The sequence below is a fragment of the Ranitomeya imitator genome, chromosome 3 (genome assembly GCF_032444005.1).
Source record: "Ranitomeya imitator isolate aRanImi1 chromosome 3, aRanImi1.pri, whole genome shotgun sequence".
Lineage (NCBI taxonomy): Eukaryota > Metazoa > Chordata > Amphibia > Anura > Dendrobatidae > Ranitomeya > Ranitomeya imitator.
The window spans coordinates 151,114,327-151,142,158 of NC_091284.1; the positions used below are offsets into that span (position 1 = coordinate 151,114,327).

Sequence of the window (27,832 nt, forward strand, 5' to 3'; positions counted from 1 at the left end):
AGAGCGGTGGGACTGTGGACAGTTCGAGGGGTGCAGCATGGAGTCGGGGCTGGGGTGGAGCCTGGCGGAGTCTCAAGGGGCCCCGAAAAATTTGCCAGTATGGGGCCCCGAAATTTCTAGTGACAGCCATGGTTTGACTAATATGACAATTAATGTACACAGGTTCATCAAAATACCTAGTTGTGCTAAAAAATAAAGTGGTGGGTGGTCTCATGATGAACCTCTTTTTGTATAAGGCATATGTTTCTCAAAAAGTGATTCGCTTTAAGGGTTGTTAGGGAAGAGAACCATTATGGTGGGACTGGATCTCCCATAGATAACATGACTGGTACAGTATATTGTTGATAGAAACAAACTATTTTTATTTCATAGTGTATGAAGCTAAGTGGTGATCCAGTTCACTATTACCCCCCTGCCCTCTTCTGTACAAAGACACCAGAAAAAAAAAGTCTAGAAAGCTTTCACATGTTCATACTTGTTCCCAATTCATGTATGAGCTAATCACTTCTTTGGAATTTTGTCATGATCTAATTTCTGTTTCTAAAACCAAGACCCAATTAGTTGCAGCCTGTTCTGTCTAATCAAGTGGTGGTACTGGTACTGAATATGCATAGACATCAATATAGTGTAATTGCATGGACTTCTATTGGCAGGAACAAAGTGTCTCTTTATGAGACATCATGAGTTGAAAAATTATTAATGTAGCTCTATTGAAAAGAGAGATTGCAGAAATACTCTCGCCGCTTGACCACAATTCACCTTAAGGCATCAATGTGTAAGGGGTGTGGACAGGACTGTTGCATTCCTACCCCTGAAGACACCAATTGCCTTGTGTATAATGTGTCATGCATCATTTGTATATATTGGGTCATATGATATGTTCCTGTGTGATATAGTAATTTTGGTAATGTACAGTGTAAGACATAGTTTAGTGATTAGGACATAAGATACGTAGTATAAAATAGTGACTGGAGCTAGATAAGTGACATTAGTGTAAGGATAGTGTAAATGTTTGGGACTAGCCCATAGTGAGAGTGGCTTAGTGTTCTGGCGAGTGACTGCTTCCTATATATAGCTAGATGGGGTTTGGAGAGTGACACATGCAGTGCTGCCATAGGGATGATCTTCAGTCAAGAGGAGACTGAGTAGCAGGGATAGCTAGATCCACAAATAGAGGTCACTGACTAGTCACAGTGGCATTCCGGAGGATACACCTGTGGATACGACGTTGAGTTACGAAACCCTGAGATTGCTAAACACCGAAGATAATGGACCTATTCAGGACTGAGTTTGTGGGACTAGTGCAGGTCACAAGCAGTAGATCCATGGCACCAGTAGTGGAAGAAATAGGATGTGGAACTGCTGAACAGGTAGAGAGACTTGCTGATCAGGACTGTGGTAGAGAAGCTAGGCTTTGGTCATGTAGGGCAAAACAGACAAGCTGCAGAGCCCGGTAGTAGATCTACAGAGTAAGAGAATGGTGTGAGGGAAGAATGCTTTATACCGTAGAGGAAATGTCCATAAGGCTTTATACCCGCTATCCCTTGTATATATTGTTTGCCAAGTTATCGTCCGGTAAAGACTCTATATTTGACGGCAGTCTCCTTGGTTGAACTGTGGACCCTATGGTCCTGGCCAGCTCACACCACCAGCTACAGGTAGCCTGCACGGGCCCTCACAGCACTTACACTGAGGTAGGACCCACTCTTTCATGTAGTGCACCAGGGCAAAGAATTAAGAGGCCAGTGACTCCACCATGGCTACTGCCCTACACCACGCTGAACATGCATCTTAATAGCTGTTGGCAAACAGCTATCTTTCCCAACTCCACCATACACATGAAAGCTTAATTTGGCTGGGCGCTAAAGTGTTTTTAATCAGGAGAGTGGAGTAAGTCACTGACAGACATCTCTGGGCATTGAAATTCAACAGACCCAATTCTTTTTTTATCCTGACAATATTTGTCTGATGAGAGTTCACATTAGATAGCTTGCCATTACTGATTAAGTCCAGTGTAAAATAGTTCTGGCACCAGATTTCCCGATGAGACTAATGTACATATGTTGTAAATCCATCACAAAATGCATAATATTGATAGTACTGTCAGAAAATATTAAAATATCTGGTCTTTCACCCCCCTCTATCCTTCCCTTTCACACAGATTTCCAGATTTCACCCCCTCTATCCTTCCCTTTCACACAGCTGACAGTCTGAGTCTTTCGAAATAGACTGGTATAATGGACATAAAAAAGTAGGAAGTTATGTATATTTGTGAAGTGACAATCCTAGTTAAAATGCAGGCAACCCCCTTTTTGGAAGTAAGAGAGATCCTGGCAGTGCCAAGGAGGATGTTTATTGTGCTTAGACACAGGTATATAGATTGGACAGGTATTTGAGACAGAAAAGGTATTTTGAGAGGTCTGGATAACAAATGTACATCGAGAAGTGCAAGAAGCTATTGTTCCCCATTGACTTGGGGGTCTCCTAAAGAAATTATGAATATTGGGGCTTGAATAAGTCAGATAGTGATGGGACACACATTTTTCAGGTTCAGGACGAATCGCGAAGATGCATGTTTTTTCATAACTGTAGCCCCTGCTTATAAGTCACAAATCAATAGTGGGCAGATCTCTGACAAAAGCCATGTAAAGTTTGGTCTCTGGGGTAAGCTAAAATCCTGATTAAGAAATGGCAGCGATCTTGAACTTCTGTGATCATCAGGAGTGAAGTTTTCGCATAAGTTGGGAACTTGATAAACTCCTGAAGGGCTGAGGACATCCCACAACCTGGCCCATGTGAGGACATCAAGGTTGATGTGTGGGTGTAACTCGGGTGCTGATGAAAGGTCAAGACACATTTTGATCTGGGTTCATGTAGAGAGATACATATCAGTTGTATGCATGATTCCCGTTCCCTGGATGTTTTCAATCAAAGCGCTTTCCTTCGCTAGGCCGAATTATAAGTTTCTTTTGTTTCATCTGTTTTATTTTATGTAACTATATGTTATATTGCTTTGTCCACTTTTTAAAATCTTTTGAATATTTTTTAAAACACTGCCTATCACTTGGATTAAATATAAAATCTAATAGTTCTGTTCCTTTTGTTCTGTATCCCGCACCCCAAAGCCATATGCTACTAGAACCAGGCCTCCAGTCAGCCTGTATAAAAATTGTGTATGTACCATATACTCACTGTTAGTTTACCGATAAATGGCCTAAAATTGGAAACAGCTTGCAGCCTCCACTGTTGATAGTCAGGGAATTGCGTAATTGTCTGGATGATAGGGGGCAGCAGAGAGCTGTTCGCTTCAAACATATAAGGCTACGTTCACATTTGTGTTGTGCGGCGCTGCGTCGGCGACGCAACGCACAACGCAAATATGAACGCATGCACAAACGCTGCGTTTTGCGACGCATGCGTCGCTTTTTGCATGGTTTTGGGCGCAGGAAAAACTGCATCATGCAGCGTTCCCTGCGCCCTGATGCACGCACTGCAGCGACGCATGCGTCGCAAAACGCAAGTGCAACGCATGTCCATGCGCCCCCATGTTAAATATAGGGGCGCATGGCGCGTGCGTTGCCGCGGCTGCGCCCGACGCAGCCGGGAGCGGCGCAAGTGTGAACGTAGCCTAAGCGCAGTGGATCTTCATGACCTTCCTGGCTGAGATCTTTGACAAATTTGTGGCTGCGGTGGGACTTTATATGGTCTCTCCGGTGTCCCCTCCTTTACAAATTGGTGGCAGCGGTGGGATCTGAGTGACCCCTCCGGTGTCGTCTCTTGACAATGACAAACTCATGTGTCCAAGTGGATTTAATCTCATCCCTCTTAAGTTGTAACATTTGGTGGATCAACATGATAAAAGAAGTTATCCTGATGTAATGGTCTATTTATTCTAAGAACGGGTTGCATATACTGTAAATTGTGTAATATATTTTTCTTGCCAATTTTTTCCTCCAATTAAAGACCTCAAGGACTGCACTTGTGTGCATGTCAGTCTTGTTTATCATTCAATATATTTTTATTAAGCAATTAAAGTATTTTTTGTAACATCTGAAAACATTACTTATTGAACAAATGAAAGAGACAAATACAGAATCAATCAGTCCCGGCCTTTCTCCTTCCCAAATGTTGTTTCAGCACTAACATGATGAACCAACTATGTTCATGCTATAACATGTAACTTGTATGTATATCTTGAATGTGGAGGGAGAAATAGTAATCTCATTAGGAAATATAATTGAAGAATTATGAAGGAAAAACAAGAAATAGAAGACATAGGCAGTGCAAAGAAAGAAAGAACAAAGAAAGAAAAGAGAAAGAAACTGGACATCGAAGATCTCACATCCCAACAACCCCATTTGCCAAGGGGTCTGAGAACACATATTTTATGTTAACCACGTCTGGAAGTATTGTGATTCTTTAAATTGGATCCATGGGTGCCATACCGCAAACCACCTACTACTCGTCTTATAATGAAACGCCCTGATCTCCTCCATTCGCTGCAAGACATTCATCGCCTCTACCCAATCTATCTTTTTTGGTATAACCGAAGATCTCCAAAGTCTAGGTATAATTTGACGCATCGCTATCATAAAAAATGGTAGCAGATCTTTCTTGATTTTGGATATGGCACCTGGAAAATTGGATAACAACGCTATTTCTGGAGATGCTTCCACCTGAGTTTTAGTAATATGGTTATATAGCAGAAATATTTCATTCCATAAGGATCTAACCCCTCGACAGTCCCACCACACATGTAGCATTGATCCAATTCCTGCATTACATCTCCAGCACATATCTGAAACCGCCAGGTACATTTTATGTACTTTATCGGGTGTTCTGTACCAATACGTCAATATTTTGTAATTTAGCTCCTGGATCCTGCAAGAAACCGACATCCCATGCGTGAGAGCGAATGATTTAGACCATATCTTAGCTGTGATTTCTCTATTCAGCTCCTTTTGCCACTGAATAGTACATTTAAGTGGCCTATCTCCCATCCCCCAGACACTATCAGACCATATATCAGGGATATAGCATGTGCCGGTCCCTGAGGAAGGAAGCACAACTGTTCAAAGGAGGTAGACACATGTGGCGATGCCCACCTCAGAACCAGGGATCTAATGTAACTCTGGAGTTGAAAATATTGCAGCCAAGATCCCGAAGCTTGTCTCCTATCTCTCAAAATGTCTTCCATGGACTTGACGCCTATGTGATCAATCACATCTTTAACTCGTGGTATAACTCCCTGAATGAGAGGAGGTATTATAGAAGTTGATCCTTGTAACACAATAGGGAGGTGGGGATTATCCACTAATGGAGTCAGTGGTCCAGGTATATTTGCCAGCGAAAGACGTTTTGCAAAATGCCTCCAAGCTAATACTATAGTATATAGTGTGGGAGACATATCGATCTTCTTCAAATCAACATCATATGGCAGCCAGAACACTCCCTGATATAGACTTGGAGATAATTCATGTTCAATGTGCACTCATAATTTAGATGTCCTATGGTGAAAAAGATCTAATATGCAATTTCCAATACTTGCCGCATGATATGCCCGCAAGTCTGGAAGACCCGTCCCTCCATTGTCTTTGTGCCTGATTAGTTGGGCGTGACTCAGCCGAGAGACGCCATTATGCCAAACAAATTTCCTCATTATTTTGCGTAGGCTATCAAAAAAGCATTTGTCTATATTCCACAGAATAGTCTGAAAAATATATAATGTTTTAGGTAAAATGTCCTTTTTAAGGCATTTATCCTTCCAAACCAGGAGAGTGGAAGATTCTGCCAAGTTTCAATCTCCCTCCCCAAAGGTCGTTTAAGAGGGAGGAAATTAAGATCAAATATTTTCTGAGGATAAGCAGGAATACTAATACCTAAATATTTAATATAATGTTGACTCCAACGAACAGAGAAGTCCGATTTAAGCTGATTCACTTCATATTCAGATAAAGTGATATTGAGCAATTCTGATTTCTGGAGGTTCACCTTAAAATTACTCAATTTACTGAATCTGTCAAATTCTTTCAATATAGATGGGAGACTGATTTTAGGAGAGGTAACATATATCAAGAGGTCACCTGTGAACAAAGGTAACTTATGTTCTATACGCCCCTCTTGTATCCCCCTTATAGATGGATTCTGTCTAAGCGCATTTGCCAGTGATTCCATTACTAAGATATATAAATATGGGGATAACGGGCAGCATTGCCTAGTCCCATTTTTTATTGAAAATGAAGCCGACAGGCGCCCGGTTATCCATACCCTAGCAGAAGGATCATAATATAGGGCCATGATCCAATGTCTCATTCTTTGCTGTATACCGATCGCTTCCAATGTGGCCTTTAAGAAGCCCCAATTTACCCTGTCAAATGCCTTCTCAGCATCTACCGAGAGCAGGCACAATGGGATCTTCCTAATTTGGGACCTCGAGATCATGGACATGGATTTTATAGTATTGTCCCTTGCTTCCCTACCCGACACAAACCCCACATGTTCTCTATGAATTATGTTTGGGATATGGGGAGTTAATCTTAGAGCTATCAGTTTGGAGTATAACCTTAATATCAACATTAATCAGAGATATTTTGGGGAGATAGCTAGAACATAATGAAGGGTCCTTGCCTTCCTTAGGTATAACACTGATATGTGCTCGTGTGGAATGAAACGGGAAATGACAAGTCTGCGATATTGTATTGAAAGCTTTCAACATTAACAGGGAGCATAATTCCTGGCAGGTTTTATAGAACCTGGGTGTGAATCCATCTGGCCCCAGACTTTTCCCTACCTTCAAATTCTGGATAGCCTCCTTCAATTCCACATCAGAAAAGTCTTGCTCTAATGAATGAGCAACCTCCTCCTGAAGAGCACTCGGAGAGTATCTCTAAGTATTTTACCAATTTCTGTTTCGTGACTGAGGTAGAAATATTGCCCTGCTGTGGTAGATTATATAAACCAGCGTCATATGTTCAAAATTCCTCCAAAATTTCAGATGTGGAATGAACTAAAGCCCCAGATGAAGAATTTATATTAAGAATTAGGGACTGAGCAAGCCTAGGATGAAGTGACCACGCCAATAAGCGTCCACATTTGTCCCCAAATTCAAAATAGTTTTTACGGCTCTTGTCTCTCATACACAGAGTCTTTTGTTCCAAAATAGATAGAGCTTGTTCTCTTAGAGATGGAATCTCGGCTTTAAGTATCTCATTGGAAGCCACTTTATTGGCTGTTTCTTTGATATCCAGCAAAACAAGAGTATCTTTTAAGGTTTGAGCCCTTTCTTTCTTTAGTCTAGATCCATGAGTTATGAAGATTCCCCTCAATGTACATTTTAGGGCTTCCCATTTAACAGGTTCTGGCATGTGGTCATTAGAGTGATCTGTTGGAAAATTATTAACAGCTCTTTTAATATCCACCATACACAATTCATCCTTCAAGAGGTTATCATTTAATCTCCATTTGTATCCCCCACCTCCTCCCCCCTCATATATCTCCAGCTTTCCATATACCAGAGCATGATCTGACTATAGGATGGTATCTATTGAACAACCTGGATTATTGTCTAGCAGAGCATGTGAGATGAACAGAGTAAGGGTACCGTCACACAGTGCCATTTTGATCGCTACGACGGTACGATTCGTGACGTTCCAGCGATATCCATACGATATCGCTGTGTCTGACACGAAGCAGCGATCAGGGATCCTGCTGCGAATCGTACGTCGTAGCAGATCGTTTGGAACTTTCTTTCGTCGCTGGATCTCCCGCTGTCATCGCTAGATCGGTGTGTGTGACACCGATCTAGCGATGCGTTCGCTTGTAACCAGGGTAAACATCGGGTTACTAAGCGCAGGACCGCGCTTAGTAACCTGATGTTTACCCTGGTTACCAGCGTAAATGTAAAAAAAACCAAACAGCACATACTTACATTCCGGTGTCTGTCCCTTGCCGTCTGCTTCCCGCACTCAGTGACTGCTGGCCGTAAAGTGAAAGCAGAGCAGAGCGGTGACGTCACCGCTGTGCTGTGCTTTCACTTTACGGCCGGCAGTCACTGAGTGCGGGAAGCAGACGGCAAGGGACAGACACCGGAATGTAAGTATGTGCTGTTTGGTTTTTTTTACGCTGGTAACCAGGGTAAACATCGGGTTACTAAGCGCGGTCCTGCGCTTAGTAACCCGATGTTTACCCTGGTTACTCGGGGACCTCGGCATCGTTGGTCGCTGGAGAGCTGTCTGTGTGACAGCTCCCCAGCGACCACACTACGACTTACCAACGATCACGGCCAGGACGTATCGCTGGTCGTGATCGTAGGTAAATCGTACAGTGTGACGGTACCCTAACTGTTGTGTGCCAATGAGTGATGACTATAGTCCCTGACTCCTGGGTGAAGCACCCGCCACATGTCCACCAGTCCGAGAGCCAGTAGATCCCTCTTTAATTTGCGTAGTGCCGGAAGGGAGACAGATGATCTACCCGAAGACGAATCGAATGGAGGATCCAGAGCAAGATTAAAGCCTCCTCCCAGGATGATGTTGGAGCCATCTGCAAAGTCTGTCAGCACTCTCCGTCACACTCTCCTGCTGTGCACGAGGAACGCCAGTCAGCGCCATCTTGGATAGCATGTCTCCGGTCTGCTGGAGCGTGGAGTGTTCGAAAAAGCAGGTCATTTTGCCTTTTCCTCTGTTCAGAGGTGCTGCAGCCGACGAGGATCTTGTCTTGCATCTCATTCCGGAATTCGCCACTATTTTTATGCTTCTATATCAGGTTTTTGCTGAAAGAATGTCAGAGCTCTGCCTCTCTGCTTCCTATCCGGCCATAGGCAAGCCACTCTCCCCATGTCAGTCTTGTTTAAAAATGCATGTCATGTGCTCCTATGGCTGCGTTCTAGGCCTAAATATATGCATTTATAGTATGTATGGAGCGCTTCCATAGAATTACATGACTAATTAAATATGGAAGCAAATCTGCATACAGTGCAGTCACGAGATCTTGACCTGAGGACCAAATGCTAGGCTATAGCATTTTTTTAATGACTACGGATAATTCATGTTCTTTGTTTATACAGTACAATATATGGTAGAAAACACGGACATTGCCCCCAGTGACCTTCTCATAATTGCACATTCATTTGGTCTTGATTGGCGTTATAAAACAGTAATTCCTCTGTGAAATCACAAATCTGAAAGCAGGCAAATAATACCTACATTGTTTATGAGCTAAAAAGGGAAAAAACACAATCAATTGTGCATTTTATTAAGCTTTACATTTTTGTATATTAACACTGTAAAATCTTATGTTTTGTGATAAAACAAATGCATTCCTGATATGGCCGTGAAATCAAAATAAGAAATAAATAATGCATGGTCTGCATTTGGTCTGTTCCCACATCCACAGATTGTTTATTCTTGTTTTTGCTGCACATGCAAAGAAATAAACTTTATTATGCCTTTACAAATAATTATATTAAACTTTTATTGCATTTACGTGGATGCAAATAGTAGATGGGAACCCAAAGGCTGCCAGGTCTGATCACTGGAACTATGGTTATAGTATAATGGCAAATCATTGCTATTCTGACCCGATAATATCAATATCCTGTACTAAACCACTTTCTACAGTCTGCTTTTAAAAGGAGCCATATTGGGCTTCTGTAACTAGGTAGTAGAGGTGACCACCCCAGGGACTAGTGTATTTCTCATGTACAGCACCATGGAATCAATGGTGCTATATAAATAAATAATAATAATAAATAATAAAGACTTCTGGCAGTGCTGTAATAAATCACTGCATTGTGTTTAGGGGAAAATACTGCAATATGTCTAGGGGAGAATACCTCTTTAACACAGTATTTGATCGAGCATGTCATAAATTATTTTCTATTACATTTACATTGACGCTATAAAAAAGCAAACAATAAAATAAGCCATGTTCCCACAATGGGGTAAATATTCTGCGTTTTCCTTTTTTGTGTGTTCAGGATATCTGCTGCTTTCAAAAGGTAGGGCCACGCTTAGTAACCCAATATTTACCCTGGTTACCATTGTAAATGTAAAAAAAAAAAAAAACCACTACATACTTACATTCCGGTGTCTGTCGCGTCCCCCGGCGTCAGCTTCCCTGCACTGTGTAAGCGCCGGCCGTAAAGCAGAGCGGTGAAGTCACCGCTGTGCTCTGCTTTACGGCCGGCGCTGACACAGTGCAGAGAAGCTGACGCCGGGGGACGCGACAGACACCGGAATGTAAGTATGTAGTGTTTTTTTTTTTTTACATTTACAATGGTAACCAGGGTAAATATCGGGTTACTAAGCGCGGCCCTGCGCTTAGTAACCCGATGTTTACCCTGGTTACAAGTGAACACAAGTGAAATAAAGTTCTGGCCTTCTAGCTTCGACCAGCGATGTCACAGCAGGATCCTGATCGCTGCTGCGTGTCAAACACAACGATATCGCTATCCAGGACGCTGCAACATCACGGATCGCTATCGTTATCGTTCTAAAGTTGCTCAGTGTGAAGGTACCTTTACTCCTGGAAGATTACAAAATTTTGTAAGGTCCCTGCTCTTATCAACTATAAAGAAGAGATGCCCAGTGCACTTCTGTTATCTTTGTTACACTTATAATTCAGTGTGACAGGATTTGCTCCTCACTGCTCCCCCTCCCCCCTCCAGTCTGGGACAATATGTCACACAGCAGTGTGAAGATCCCTGCTGTGAATAACAGTCAGTCTGAGAAGAGGGTGGCAAGGCTCCTGGTTTTTAGTAGCAGAATCCAGCCCCTGATGTCTCCTTCACTGTCACAGGAAATGAGGGGATTTGGGGAGGGGGGGCTGACCCGCTGTTCTCTGCAGAGAAACAGCTATTATCATGGGGACTGGATGATAAAAGCAAGGAGCTGCACACTACTGTAATGTCCCAGACAGAGGGGTGAGCAAGGAAGAGCAGCTGATGTCACACCAGCCACTGATGATGTCTCCCTGTCTGTAGTCTAAAAGTTAGAGGGCATGGCCTGCTCCCTCCTAGTAGCCCTGCAGTTAAGTAGACATTATCAGGGGCTGGCTACTAATATAGGTCGGGGGCAGGCCACATCCCTGGCCAATCCCACTCGTTCCGTGTAGCAGTGAAAGAGACATTAATAGGGGGCTAGCTGCTGCTAGTAAAAGGTAGGAGCAAGCCTCGCCCCCTCTCCTCGGACTGGCTGTTCTAGCAGAGAGCTTCATACTGCTGTGTGAGATACTGTCCATGATGGAAAGGGGAAGCAGTGAGGAGCAGCTCCTGTCACACTGAAGTACAAGTGTTATAAAGGTAATAGAACTGCACTGGGCATCTCATAATTATAGTTTATGAGGGCAGGGACAGTACAAACTTTCTTATCTCCCCGGGGTGATATCCGAGTGATGTGCGCTGTCACTCGCACCCATAGACTTATATGGGTGTGAGTGCGCTGAGACTCGGCCGAGTGTCGGTGACAATCGCAGCATGCTGCGAGTTCACTTGCACGTATAATATGGCTGAGAAACAAAACGGTGATGGGAGCTGCCCCAAAGATTAACAGCGGTCCGAGTGCTATGCGATGTTTTATTGCATAGCACTCGTCTTTATTCCTCGCTGGTGTGACTTCAGCCTTAGTTCACAGTTTGCTCGGCTGCAGATCTAGCAGAGCTCAAAATGTTGAGCCCTGTATATTGTATCATATACAATGTATATTGACAGAAAGCTGTCCCTAGAGTCCCTAGCCTTCGTGGTTTCTCTGTACACGCAAGTACAGGAAATATCATGTTTGGAGGCAATGGAGTTCTCTTTACCAGGTAAGGCACCCACACACAACACATTCCAAATCCAGACCAGAAGGGGGAGTTCAGGACCCAGATTCAGGGGAGCTTCTCTGAGCTATAGGCTTCCTGGTCTGGAGGAGGAGAGAGACAGTTGGTCCAGGGAGACCAAAGAGAGCAGACATCTAGGAGAGACGCAGAGCAGACAGTGGAGCTGGCAGCCAGGATAGAGCTAAAGCTCCAGGAGGGACAGAGCACCCAAAGGGTTGAATGTGGTGGAGCTACAGAGGAAAGGAGCAGAGGAGAGATAAAGGGCTCAGAGGAGAACTGCGACTGGGCACCCTCAGAACCAGAGCGCAGAAACCGGGCACTGGGAGCCCGAGGCTTTAGAGGGACTCTAGGACACTTAGCAGAACTGTAGGGCAAGAACTTTTAGTGATTGGGCCACAGCACACCTGAGATGCAGCAGCACCTGAAGAGCCTGGGGCATGATAGAGTCCCTTTAAAATGGCTCAAGCCACCCGTCATGCAGGTACCTGTTCCAGGACAGGGGAAAAGAGGACTTTGCCAGTAAGCTTCAGGCAGCAGGGACCTCATACAATAGCGCAAGGAGGAAAGGCTCACGGACCTCAACTGGGAAGGAGATTCTCCCATTGCCTCTGAGCCGGCCGGACCACAGGACACCCGTACCTGGTACCCAGGACTGCGGATTACCACATGTAAACCAGGTAAAGCCTTCACAACTTGTGTCCTCCACTTATTCGTTGGCATACAACATCCTTGCTACATACCTTGGGAGCCCTGGGGACCCCGCTTCAGCTGTGGGAAGCGTCATCTTCTAGCCGCCATATCATCACTCCAGAGGACCCCTTTAAGCGGCGTTGGTCCCCACTGACCGAGAACCACAGGTGGCGTCACGAAAATAGACTTTCACAATACCCCTTAAAAGACCATTCCCCCTTTAAGTGGGTGCCCAGTGCCACGGACCGGGTCGCTGCCACCATGACATCCCCTTTAAGAGCAACCAGACCCAATACCGAGTACCCCACAGCCCAGGCGGGCGACTCACAAGCATCACGACTAAGACAACTGGCTGGGTACAATGATCATTTGGACATATCCAGGAAAAACATTTTTGATCCAGCTCCTGATAAGTTACAAATAAAATCCAAGATTTACAGTGGGTATGGAAAGTATTTAGACCTCTTTAAATTTTTCATTCTTTGTTTCATTGCAGCCATATGGTAAATTCAGAAAAGTTCATTTTTTCTTATTAATGTACACTCTGCACCCCATCTTGACTGAAAAAAAGGAATGTAGAAATTTTTCCACATTTATTAAAAAAGAAAAACTGAAATATCACATTGTCATAAGTATTCAGACCCTTTGCTCAGACACTCTGCTGTCCATTTCCTTATGATCATCCTTGAGATGGTTCTACTCCTTCATTGGAGTCCAGCTGTGTTTAATTAAACTGTTAGGACTTGATTTGGAAAGGCACACACCTGTCTATATAAGACCTCACAGCTCACAGTGCATGTCAGACCAAATGAGAATCATGAGGTCAAAGGAACTGGCCAAGGAGCTCAGAGACAGAATTGTGGCAAGCACAGATCTGGTCAAGATTAAAAAAGAATTTCTGCAGTACTCAAGGTTCCTATAAGCACAGTGGCCTCCATAATCCTTAAATGGAAGAAGTTTGGGACCACCAGAAGTCTTCCTAGACCTGGCCATCTATCTAAACTGAGCAATCGTGGGAGAAGAACCTTCGTGAGAGAGGTAAAGAAGAACCCCAAGATCACTGTGGCTGAGCTTCAGAGATGCAGTAGGGAGATGTGAGAAAGTTCCACAAAGTCAACTATCACTTCAGCCCTCCATCAGACGGGCCTTTATGACAGAGAGTCCCGACAGAAGCCTCTCCTCGGTGCAAGACATATGAAAGCCTGCATAGAATTTGCTAAAAAACACATGAAGGACCCCAAGACTATGAGACATAAGATTCTCTGGTCTGATGAGACAAAGATAGACCTTTTTGGTGATAATTCTAAGCGGTATGTGTGGAGAAAACCAGGCACTGCTCACCTGCCCAATACAATCCCAACAGTGAAGCAAGGTGGTGGCAGCATCATGATATGGGGGGTGTTTTTCAGCTGCAGGGACAGAACAACTGGTTGCCATTGAAGGAAACATGAATGCGGCCACAGCTAAAATAACAAAGGAGAAGCTTCAGAACAACGCTGTGACCATTCTTGACTATCCCAGCCAGAGCCCTGACCTAAAACCAACTGAGCATCTCGGGAGAGACCTGAAAATGGCTGTCCAACAACGTTCAGCATCCAACCTGATGGAACTGGAGTGGATCTACAAGAAAGAATGGCAAAAGTTCCCCAAATCCAGGTGTGAAAAACTTGTTGCATCATTCCCAAGAAGACTCATGGCTGTACTAGCTCAAAAGGGTGCTTCTACTCAATACTGAGCAAAGGGTCGGAATACTTATGATAATGTGATATTTCAGTTTTTCTTTTTAATAAATTTGCACATATTCCTACATTTCTGGGTTTTTTATAGTCAAGATCGGGTGCAGAGTGTACATTAATGAGAAAAAATGAACTTTTTGAATTTACTAACTGGCTGCAATGAAACAAAGAATGAAAAATGTAAAGGGGCCTGAAATACTTTCCGTACCCACTGTATTCTTAATCATTTAAAAAGGAAAGATCCAAAAAACATTTGCCAAAGGATATTTGGAAAAAAGGAGGGAGGGAACATGGGAGGAAAAAGAGCATATATTCACCATACGCATTTCGAACAGGACATGTTCTTCGACTTGGTGTGAATTCGAAACGCGAAATGTGAATATGTGTCCTTGCAGTGCTCTGAAACTCTTAGGGTGACCTAGGATAACATTTAGCATGATAACGCTTATAGGCGTTCTCCAGTGAAAACAAGTTATCATTTATCCACATTGATCAGTGGCTGTCTGACTGCTGGGACACCACTGATTTGCCATAATTTTTCTATGACGGAGAACTTTTTTTTTCCCCATTAGAATGTAGTGGCAGTGTACAATCCCGATTGTCATTCCACCTATTCTCTATGGGACTGCCAGATAAAGTCGTGTGCAGCACTCAGCAGCCGCATAAGGAATGGAAGAAGCAGCGGTCAAGTATGTGCACTCCACTCCATTCTAATGGGGATAAAAGTGCCTGTTTTGCTGATCGGTGTAGATCCCAATAGTCGGACTCAAAAACTTGTTTTCATCAGAACTCCTTTAACTTTTATATTGTACGACTTACAATGCTAACCAATAGAATAGACAATATGAGTATTTCTTTCAGCATACTTGTGACTAACTGCCTTCCAATAAAGGAACTTCCTGCAAAGAAGCGTATACCGTGCAGTATGTTTTTTTCTCCAATGCTAGACATGTGGAACTGCATGGCAAAAAGTTGCACATGCCTGGGAGGTACATGTAGCGTGTCCATCAGGCAAACACTTAGACCAAGGTGTGATCAATTCACCATTTGCAAACAAGTGTCACTTACTTGGTAAGTCAGTACAGTTTGATAAAAGAGCAGTGCAGCTGTCACTTCCCGATAAATCTCTACTACATCGTAATGGCTGACTCCAATCAGATGTGGTTGAGTTATTTGGATCACCTATATCCTCTTCTTTGGGTCAGTCATGAGGATAATGATATATTTTGCTATGTGCATCATATAGTGGCTTGGTCTCTGACTGGACTACGAGACCTGAGTTTATATTTTGTGCACACCTTAGTCTTGGATCATGCCTATGTACTGCTTCTGTGCCATGTAAAGGTGCTTATCACAAAATTAGAATATCATCAATTTACTTTGGGTTGTTCAATACAAAAAGTGAAACTCATATATTATATAGTCATTACAAACAGAGTGATCTATTTTAAGTGTTTATTTCTGCTAATGTTGATAATTATGGCTTGCAGCCAATGAAAACCCAAAAGTCATTATCTCAGTAAATTAGAATAATTAACAACAAACACCTTCAAAGTCTTCCTAAGAGTTTAAAAATGTCCTTTAGTCTGTTTCAGTAGGCTCCACAATCATTGGGAAGACTGCTGACTTGACAGATGTCCAGAAGGTAGTCGTTGACACACTCCACAAGGAGGGTAAGCCACAAAAGGCCATTGCTAAAGAAGCTGGCTGATCACAGAGGGCTGTATCCAAGCATATTAATGGAAAGTTGAGTGGAAGGGAAAAATGTGGTAGAAAAAGGCGCACAAGCAACCAGGATAACCGCAGCCTTGAAAAGATTGTTAAGAAAAGGCCATTCAAAAAGTTGGGGGAGATCCACAAAGAGTGGACTGCTGCTGAAGTCATTGCTTCAAGAGCCACCACACACAGACGTATCCAGGACATGGGCTACAAGTGTCACATTCCTTTTGTCAAGCCACTTGTGACCAATAGACGATGCCAGAAGCATCTTACCTGGGCCAAGGAGATAAAGAACTGGACTATTGCTCAGTGCTCCAAGGTGTTGTTTTCAGATGAAAGTAAATTTTGCATTTCATTTGGAAATCGAGGTCCCAGAGTCTGGAGAGGCACACAATCCAAGCTGCTTGAGGTCTAGTGTGAAGTTTCCACAATCAGTGATGGTTTGGGGAGCCATGTCATCTGCTGGTGTAGCTCCACTGTGTTTTATCAAGACCAAAGTCAGCGCAGCCGCCTACCAGGAAATTTTAGAGCACTTCATGCTTCCCTCTGCCGACAAGCTTTTTGGAGATGGAAATTTCATTCTCCAGCAGGACTAGTCACCTGTCCTGCCAAAAGTACCAATACCTGGTTTAAAAACAACAGTATCACTATGCTTAATTGGCCAGAAAACTCTACTGACCTTAACCCCATAGCTATGGGGTATTATCTAGAGGAAGATGAGAGACACCAGACCCAGCAATGCAGACGAGCTGAAGGCTGCTATCAAAGCAACCTGGGCTTCCATAACACCTCAGCAGTGCCACAGGCTGATCGCCTCCATGACACGGTGCATTGATGCAGTAATTGATGTAAAAGGAGCCCCGACCAAGTATTGAGTGCATTTACTGAACATACATTTCAATAGGCCAACATTTCTGATTTCAAAATCATTTTTCAAGCTAGTGTTATAAAATATTCTAATTTACAGAGACAATGACTTTTGGATTTTCATTGGTTGTAAACCATAATCATCAACATTAACAGAAATAAACACTTGAAATAGATCATTCTGTAATGAATCTATATGGGTTTCAGTTTTTGTGTTGAAGAGCTGAAATAAATTAACTTTTTGATGATATTGTAATTTCGTGAGAAGCAACTGAAAGTTGGATTAACCCACATTTTGTCTATTATCACATTACAGATGATGTGCACACTGAGGTAATGGAAGTATACTTAGGAACTACTATGTTACATGTGTTAGTTGATCTAAAGGTGATGCACAGTAGTCTAAATGACTTTGGTGCATTATCCACTCTCTTGCAGCTTTTCTACCCTGATAATGTCTCACAATTGTGTAACTATATAAATGGAAACTGTCATATCGTGATTAAATTCTATAGAAAAAAAGGATGTAAGTTGGGTCACTAATTCAGGTCACACTACCGAGATATAGTAGTGTTTATGGGTTAAAGTCAGGAAAGAAATCAGCTCTGATTAAAAAAAAATTGTTCTGTCCAACTTCCCTTTGCCAAAGAACGCATGGATGATTGTGGTGATTGCCGAGGAAATCTCCGAAATACAACTATGATGAGTGACCTGCATGCTCCGGAGCTGCTTTACAGTCCTCAGAACCTAACAGTGGATAATTATTAAAGGAAAGCTTGGTTCTTCTGCCAGCAGATTCTGCATAATAACATCAGGGTTCCCATCTGTGACCTGAATCTAAAAAGAAACTAGTAGTGCAGAATGACAACAATCTTAAATGGAAGCAACTGACATGACAGAACAGCTGAACCACAAGAAATGTTAGCTTTTGGCACGACTAAGTCTAGCACCCTCATCCCAAAGCACTTCAGTTTTACACTATATAGATTTATACCATCATGATTTGAAGCTCTTCAATGGTCTTGTTGGAAGGACGTTGTGTAAAATGTTAAAAAAATGTCTAATATTTCACTTATTTGGATCTAACATGTTAACTCAGTGACATGTTGTCGACCTCATGATTTCTGAACCTCTTTACTTTACCTGGTGATCTAATGTAGATTAAAGCTAAATAATAATAATAATAATAATAGATTATTACGTCATCGTGATTGCCTATGCACACGAGCTGTGATCACCGCCGGGTGTCAGCTGATTCTGACAGCTGACATCCGGCACTAAGTGCCACGATCGGTCATGCACCGCATCAAACGTGATCGCAGCATTCTGGGAGCCGGAAAAGGGATGACAGCCCCTCTGCCCTTGGATTGGAGATCCCGCTTCGTGACGCGGGGTCCCGATCATGACCATGGTGACCCAATGTTGTCAAGATGACATCCGGGTCACCAGAGCTAGGAAAATTGCTTGATCATGCGCAGTGAATGATCAGCAACTTTCTCTGTCAGGGCAGAGCTGACAGTTTGTACAGCACAGGAATGTGCTGCATCCCCATGCTGTACAACTAATCAGCCTGCAAAATATGATAAATGATAAAAAAAAAAGTTTTTAAATAATTGTAAAAATATAAAAAAAATCTAAAATAAAAAATTAAAAGATATCGCATCCATAAATAAATATTTGTTTGAAAAAAATAAACAAAAGAAGTACACAACGTCCGCAAAGACACAACCTATAGTTATCCCACTAGATAACCCCTTTAGTGAAAACCATAGAAAATAAATTAAAAAAGGCAAAAAACAATGCATTATCATCATACCGCCGAACAAAAAGTAGAATAAAATACGATCAAAAAGACGGATATAAATAAACATGGTACCGCTGAAAACGTCATCTTGTTGCGCAAAAAACGAGCCACCATACATCTCCATCAGTGGAAAAATAAAAAAAGTTATAGCTCTCAGAATAAAGCGATGCAAAAATAATTATTTTTTCAACAAAATAGTTTTTATTGTGTAAAAGAGTCAAAACATAAAAAAAAGATATAAATGTGGTATTGCTGTAATCGTACTGACCAGAAGAATAAAATTGCCTTAACAATTTTACCACAAACGGAACGGCATAAACCCCTCCCACCAAAAAAATGTTCTGAATTGCTGGTTTTTGTTCATTCTGCCTCTCAAAAATTGGAATAGAAAGTGATCAAAAAATGTCATGTGCCCGATAATGGTACCAATAAAAACGTCAACTCGTCCCACAAAAAACAAGCACCCACATGGTTCTGTGGGTAAAACATGGAAAAAGTATAGCTCTCAGGATATGATGATGTAAAAACTTATTTTTTGCAATAAAAAGCAACTTTTAGTGTGTGACAGCAGAAAAACATAAAAAGCCGATATAAATATGGTATCGCTGTAATTGCACCGACCCGAAAAATAAAGTTGAATTGTCACTTATGCCGCATGAGGAACGGTGTAAAAAATAAATAAAACCCATTCTTCACCTGCTGTTGATTTTTTGCATTCTGCCTCCCAAAGATCGCAGTAAGGCTCGGCGCACATTTATCCTGCACTCTGCGTTGTATTCTTGCATCGGGGTTGCCGTGTAAATCTCTGAAATACGTGATTCAGATGGAACCCCTGGAGGAAGATTCCCTATAATGAGGCAGATGGAGGCATTGTGGAATCCGTCTGACATGCGATCCAGTGGTGTCCGTCTTTTTAGGCTTGCATAAAAGTGCCATCGGACATAGTTTTGTGCACTTCTGAAAAGAAGGACACCACTGAACAGAGGCCAGACGGAGTCCAGAGTAACTCTGCTGCCTCATTAGTGAATGGATTCCTCGGAGGTTTCATCTGAAACATGTCACTCAGAGATTTAGATGGAAATCCCAAACTAAGTGCTCAGGGTAGAGCGCCGTATAAATGTGATCCCAAACATTATGTAAAATGTTCCCAGTAAAAGCTTCAACTCAATCCACAAAAAAAAAAAGTCCCCACTCAGGTCTGTCATCTGTTATTGGAAATATAGAGGGCTTGCACGTTATTAGTAGCACAAAGGCTCTGGAAAAGTGAAATGGCTCCTCACCCTCCAAAAGAAATTCAGCAAATTCTCTGCTGCCAAATCCAAATGCCTCCTCGCTTCTGAGCCCCACAGTGTACCTAAACCACATATAGCGTCCACGTTTGGCATTTCTGAAGTCATGAGAGCCTGCCTAACTTATGGGTGCATACCTCTAGAAGCACTGGCTGTTGACTGCAATGTACTGGTCACTACAGTGTACTTGTCACTACAAATGCTGCTTGCTACTTGAGAGGTGGACCCCTTTATATGTAGGGCCATTACACTAATGGTATTTCCACCTTTGCCTCCAATGATGGGCATGCCCACTTTTCTATGAGACAAGATCAGCATCTCATCTCAGGCAGCAATCTTAGGTGACTCTCAGGGGATGGCACTTTGCTGTCTCCTGGGAACAGGGCCTGCAAAACTTTTAACAGTATTGGTGTCTTCAGGACACTAATATTATTAACAGCTGTTGTGGCACAAAAAGTAATCTACTCCCTGCTCTGCCAGTTACTCTTGTATGCCACAGGCCACTTCTGTCTTGTGGCATGTCCAGTGCTGTGCTGGGGATGCTGAGTGATGACATCCTTATTGTAACAGCCCAGTACAAGACAATCCAAAAGAGGAGATGGATGAATAACCTGGATTTTGTAAGTAACAGCTCTTTTTGTCTTTTTATCATGTGGCCCAGTAGTTGGTGGTTTTGATTTCACCATAAGGGGGAATGTATCATGGGGCAATAATATTGTGTTTATGGGATATAATACTGTACATTGGAAGGTTATTGGGCTTTACACTGTATATAGGGGCTATAAGGCATCATACTTTGTGCGGGGGAATGTACTGCGAGGTCATCATACATTGCAGTGGGGAACATACTGTGGGAAATCATACTATATATAGGAGTCATTTGCCGTCATACTTTGTATAGGGGCTATGGGTCAACATACTGTATATGAGGGCTATGGGGCATCATACTGTGTATAAGGGGGCTATGGATACCATCATACAGCGTATGACAGGCTATGTATGTGGAGCTGTGGGGGTGATTATATTCTGTATCAGTGGCTGTAGAGAGGAGGCATAGTACAGAGTGGAGGAAATATAGAGAGGAGGCACAGTATATAAAGAAGGGGAAGTATAGAGAGATGGCAGAATAAAGAGAGGGACACACTGAAGAAGAGGAGAGACTGAAGGGGACAGTGTGGAGATAGGTACAGTATGGGGGAAACAGTGAAGTGACAGCATTAAGCAAGAATAGTGTGTTAGTTATAGTTTCTAAGGGTTACATTATTAATTATAAGAAGTGATGATGTGTTATAGTTGATAAGAGCAGGCAGTGTAGAGGCTATTGTTCTTAAGGGCAGATGGTGTCTTATTGTTCATAGGAATGGATGGTATGCATGCAATATTTTATAGTAGAGGAGAGTGTGGAAATTATGTACCGTAAGAGGGACAGAATGTTAGGGGTCGAGTTCCCGCCTCTGCACGGGGGAATCTCGGGCCATCTCCGCTGCGGTCTCCCATTCTTCTCCTGCCACAGTGGAGCCTGCTCAGCGGAGACGTCGGTCCCAGCGTCTTGCTCAGTCCCACTCTGTACAAAGAGTTACTGCTGCTTTTCCTGCTTCTGCCATTGAAGTCAGTGCTGAGCAGCTGCGAGCAGATGCTTCTGGGACTAAGTCCTGCTTTTCTCGTTCTGAGCATGCCCTGAGTAAGATCTCTCAGTGGAGATCGAGGGTCACATGGTCAGATACAACACCTAATTCCATTGGTCCCTTCAGGAAGGTCCTGTAGGTGCTAGGACTAAGCCCTGCTTTGCACACACTGAGCATGCCCAGGGCAAGATCTCTCAGTGGAGATTTAGGGTCACATGCTCAGGTATGGCAGTTTCTCATTAGTCCTTCTAGGAAGGTCTTTTACTTGCTGCAGCTATATAAGACTCGCATGGCCGCAAGGCCAATCAGAGATGATATCACCTATAAGGTACCTGCGTGTAAATAATTATTTGTGATACTGACTACATCTCATCAGTACTATGTTTCCTGTATGATACGCAGACTGATGGTGATTGGTAACAACTAGTATCACTTTACCATTGTCATGGCATGCTAGATGTTTCTGGCATCACTTTACCCCTTCCCCTTACATCTGCTCCCTCATTTCTGTCTATCGGCCTAGCTGATCGCTGAGCTCTGTAAACGACTTTCGACTAACCTCTGCACTAATCCATAGTTCCCGCTCCCAACTCCAAGACTTCTCCCGTGTTGCACCAATCCTATGGAATGCTCTACCCCAAGAAATTAGGACTAGCCACTACTTGCACAGTTTTAGGCCCTTCCTCAAAGCACATTTGTTCAGAGCGGCCTATCACATTCCATAATCAAAGTCATTTTATGTGTAAGTGTGCGTGTGTAGCCCATTCACTATCTCCACCTATCCCCCACCCCTGAAGATGGCTGGACCTTCATTGTAAATACACACCTGTACTCTGTATCTCCCCCACCTCATTGAAGATTGTAAGCTCTCACGAGCAGGGTTGTTTTATTTTGCTTTAATCATTACATTTGTCACGATCCCTGGGTGTACCTGCCGCAAGATGGGTGGCTTGCCTCAGTAAGGAAGACACGAGCAGAGTGGCGGAGGACTCACCGGGCAGCGAGCTGAACCATGTGACCAAGGGGGAATGGCTGAGGGCAGAGGTAGGTGCCAGGGAGCCGGACGGCGCCGGAGAGAAGTCAAACGTGTCGAGATTAAAACTGGGAGGACAATGAGGTACTGGGGGTGAGACGGAAGGATAGTCAGGTGAAAGCCGGAGGTCAGGGAGCTCAACCAAGCAATAAAGTGCTGAAAGAGATGCGAGGTGACAAAGTCAGAAGAGACAGGCCCGGAGGTCAGAATCAAGGAAAGCAGTCAAATAAATGCAGATTGCACATGCACACCAAGGGGTCAGACTCACAGACAGAACGAAAATATAATTGACAGGGAATCCAGGTTCACAGTAGGTTCACAGTGGATATAAATATCCCTCCCAGATCCAAATGGAGGCCACAAACAATTAACACTGAAAGGGCAGGGCATGAACCCTGTCCAAACCATGACAATATTATTGTTAACGCTGTTACTTATGACTATTGTGTTTGAAACTGTTTAACTGTAAAGTACTGCGGAATATGTTGGCGCTATATAAATAAAGATTATTATTATTGTCTGAAAAAATATAGATCAACACTAGTTCCCCTCCTCTCCATGCCCAATTCATTGCCTTCTTGAATGAAGAAATGTCCCAGAACAGCTAGTTTACTAGAGGTTTCTGTTAGGTTTAGTAGAGCCTGGGAAATTTGCTGACTCTTCTTGGAAATTACCCTTTATTCTAAGAGTCTTCTGAAAATGTGGGAGAGTTGGCAAATATACAACGTGATATACTTCACGTTAAGACAGATCAAAGAGAGCATTAATAATATTTATTCTTTGAGCCTATTTTGCTTTTATGTAACTCCCACTGCTCTAATTGGGTATATTTATGATTTCTACTTTTCAGGTCATCACCCACTGGTCTTCAAAACTAAGCCCTAAATCTTTGCATTACTAAAACCATTACTTGAATATTTTGCAATATTGAGAAAGTGAAGCCTTATGAGTAGTACAAGTTTTAATTTGAATTAATTTTTGGGAAAAGTAAAATGTTAAATCAAAATTAGTTTGTTTTCCCAAGTGTTTATACTAAAGTTCTTAAAATGCCTCTTTATTTACTTACAGTAAATGAGGGAAATTATAAAGTGATTAAAATGAGCAAAGAGATTTCACTACCATGCTCATGTTGCCGTTGAGAGCAGGGCAGTGTTCACTTCTGTGCCAGCAATTCTCTTTATGGCATTATGTGCCCCTCTGGCAACTAGGTTTATACAACATCTCCACATTGCAGCGCGATAGCCGTCATAACATCATGGAGACTTAGTAATCAAAAGACATTACTAAAATGCTTGAACTTGAATATGTTTGCACTGTCCTGGTCCATCTGCTACAGCGCAACAACATGGACACTGGACCATGGTCCTGCAAATCGTTTTGTTCCACTCCAATCAGATTTCAATTAGATTTTTATAGGGATTTCTGATTAATTCTTTAAAAGGTATATCTGATCAAAGACAAGTACTCTCAGAATGCACCCCACTCCCAGTGTCAAAAACACCAATTTTGTGGGGGAAAGCTGCAATCAGGAAATTTAGTATTAGTACATGACAGACTTTATGTGAATATATTGCAAACTCATATAGAGCAGCTTTTCATTCTAGCCCACAAAGGCGGTTATTGAGATGGTATGTCGCTCTCCATAAGGAGAAACAATACCCCTTAGACCCCAATATCTTTCTTTTAATTTTTTTTTTTAAAGAATGTCTTTTATTCCAAAAACCGTGCTATGTACCGATAGTGACAATGTTTTTTGTGCTCGTCTACCCATGACAACAATCCTGAGTAGATATTTATAAATTTACTACTAACTAGCAGTAGTGGCACAAAGGACTTGATACACTATAAACATGGCATGTCCATTCTCTCAGTCCTTTTAAACATCTAAGAACCTTAACAACGTCCAGTATTGGACAATACACAATGAAATGGAGTAATTTATATTTTAAGAGCAAGGAGAATTTTGCAGTTCAGCCAGCATTCCTTCTCCAGACGATATCCGCTCGCTTCCCATACAGCAGTCTTTTGACAGCTGTCAACTGGCAGAGGAAATCCATTAAATGTGTGTTCAGGGAAACCTCCTATTAGCCCACGAATCATTAAATCAACAGCTTTCAAGGAGACAAATTCATACAGTATGCAACAGGTTAGTTGTAACTCCACAGTATGAAACACTGCGTGTTTCTTATGGACATGCAGGTATTTTCAGATTTCTTGGTTGGGAATGTAAACATTGGGTTTGATGCATCGTTGATATATCTTATTCCATTCTTATTCTTTTATCATTGATTTTCTCATACCAACTTAATTTGTATTATATCTTTTAAGCATGTTTGGAAAGAAAGGCGTTTTGGTGACCCATATAGCCCCTGCCTTGATCATTTTTATGGTCATTTTGGCCTTCAGTGATCATCTTGGTGATAGTCTGTTGGGGAGATATGTAAGAACAACATGCTGGTTGACAGTTGAGGAATATGGAAAAGGGGATGCTTTAGGTAATCTGGAAATGTAGTAAAAATTAGGATTAATCACTAAGCATATTTGATACTGTACCTGTGCCCCTACAAATAGTCAATAGCTTTTATAAATTTTAAAACCCTGCTAGACCAAAACATTAAGGTTTAATAGTGCCTGTTCAATAAATCAACATTTCTTTTTTGCTACGTCTTGATGAGAATTATAAATTAGAGTCATTTTGGTCCCTGTGCGATGTGTGTTTATCATGCACAGTAAAGCTGCCGGTGCCGGAGGCTTTTATAATACGCTGAATAAAATGGTAATGCCTGAGCTTAGCTTTTCTTGAGGACACAGTGTATTTTCATAAATATACCCCATGCAAAGGAGCTGTGTCCAGTCTTCCTGCCTGCCATCTTTGCTCTGAGCATTTTGGGCTGCATGTTGATAAACTATTTGCCTTTGCAGTTACTCTTCTGCCTGTATTGCAATGGTTATCCTTCATCATTAGCTTGAGAACGCTGCTGTTATCCCTTGCATATCAATGTGGACTGCAAAGCATTGTCGTGCTTCTCGTCCTTCTCTGTCTCCCTTAATGTTCCAAGACGAAAGAAATCATGTGTATGTTATGTGCCTCATGTTGATATCAAGACTACATTGAAAGATTTAAGGCATTGACACATTATTGACACCTTGGGTTAAATATGTGAACGTTTATAAAGATTTCTGTAGGCAAACAAGATATGGATATGTTTACCAAGAAAAAATTACCATTTGGCTCTTCTAAAGTCACATTCAGTTTGTTTGTTTCAAAATATTTTCATTATTATAAAGACATTATCGCATTGTGATATCAATGATATTGTAGAATAAATTCAGCTTTAAAATTCCAAATTCTACCCAAAGCTATCAAGCGAAATTTGAAGTAGCTCTAACAGCTGTGTGGATACTGCACCTGTTAACCTTATGAGTTGTCCTAAATGACCTCTAACCTTTTGTAGGAACCTTGAGATAGCCCCATATTTATAAAAAGCTTATTCTTCTGTATATTTGCCCCCATTTAATACAATTCTATCTTTGCTTGAATTTGACCAGATTCTTGACTCAGTTTTTCACAAATGTTTTAAGAAATGTGTAATAAAGGTTATGTTCATGTATGCAATAACATTGCCATTTTTGTACGTATTTTGAAGACTCTCATTTACGTAGGGACACTAGCACCTACTTACATTCATTAGTATTAAGTTAGATACAATTTCCTTGGAATGACAAAACGTGACTTACCAGGTCACCCTGAGTTCTGAAGGTCAGTTTCTGGTCTTTGCTTTTCATTAAAAATAGTGGTTATTGAGGGGTTCCTTTATTCCTTATGTGGCCAACTCTGTTGTCTAATCCATTGCCCAACATCCTAGATTAAATCCCATGATCACAATCCACATCTCGGCAGATATACCACAGGATCACATATAGAATCAACAAAATGGCAAAAATGAACAAAGCTACTAAAATAGCCTTGGTCACAGGAGAAATAAGGGACTGCATGTCACCTACAGGTTCAGACTGAGAATAGTTGGCAATTACTGTGATTAATGAAGCGAAGGTTAACCGATGGTCTCTGGCATCCACATGCAACTGCTGCTGAGCAAGGTGCCGGCTAGGACCTGTGGATCATCTGCATTGCTTCGTGCCAAGTTGAATGAGATGTACAAATGGTGCTTTATTCCACTTGACAGAGAAAAGGGAAAGAAAATGACAGCTCGTCTATAACAGATTCAAAATCTGCTCTGCACACGTCCATCTGAGTCTCCAGAACGAGAGATCAAAGCTTTAACTAGAGCAAAGAGAGGGACTGCACAGAGGAAACTTAATGATGCTAATAATCCTGCCATGGGAGCAGCCCTGATCCTCCAGACTTCCTTTATTCTAGCAGAAGACACAAGACGTAGTTAAACTTGAAGAACAAAAAAGAGTGAGAAGAGTTGAATTGGAGTTGATGTGAGCTCCAGCTGTCGCTGCCATCAAAAGCCATCAGCCGAGAATAGAGCGAAGACTGTGGAATAACTGGAAAGAGGCATAAAAGTTGTAGAAGCAGAGGTTTAGAGGGTCAGAGGTGTATGGTTTACCACTATAGGTTAGAAGACAAAGTGCTGGAGGTCATGAGTCAGTGGTGGCAAATGATGTACCTCCATTGGCGAGGTATAGCTGGCATAACTGTGGTGGTGGGTAGTCAGTAGGCATGCATGACAGAGAAAGGCTTCGTGTGTAGTGTGAGCGTCTCTTGTGTGTGTATATGTCTGCAGCTAAGCTGCTGCAGACTGAGAACTAGCTTGATTAGTATTCCACCCAGCAATGTCTCCCCTCCTTCTCCTACCTCAATATCTCCCTCTGTCCTCCTCCTTTCTCCCTGCAAAACTCCTCCCTTTCTTCGCTGTCATTCAGTCACTCACCCCCATCCTCCGGTGTCATTATTATGTTGTGATTAAACAGCGTGCTGCAGGTTACACTATAAATACGGCTCGCCGTGTAGCGTACTGACGCCGTGCAGACAGCAGACTGGAAATAAATGGGATTTCCATTAGGACACTTGTTTGCGTATCAGGTCCCATGACAAGTCCTGTGTCCTATAATCATGTCATGGCATTAACCCCTTGCTATTTCAGTTACAAATAACACCTATAAGAATGAGTAACCTAAATGAACACAATGACTGTAAACCCCTATATTCAGAGCTAATAAACGTGTGCACGTCTTTAACTAATCTTACATGTTATATGTATGCAGGGGTTAAACTGTAGTGG

General features: G+C 42.3%; 1 long non-coding RNA gene across 1 annotated transcript in view; it reads right to left on the reverse strand.

Moving 5' to 3' along the window:
- Positions 1–27,385, reverse strand: part of LOC138673025 (uncharacterized) — a 169,826-nt gene extending 142,441 nt beyond the window's left edge. Inside the window, exon 1 of the long non-coding RNA XR_011319798.1 lies at positions 26,319–27,385. This is a non-coding gene — a long non-coding RNA (uncharacterized lncRNA). The remainder of the gene's footprint in view (positions 1–26,318) is intronic.
- Between the last annotated feature and the right edge of the window lie 447 nt (positions 27,386–27,832).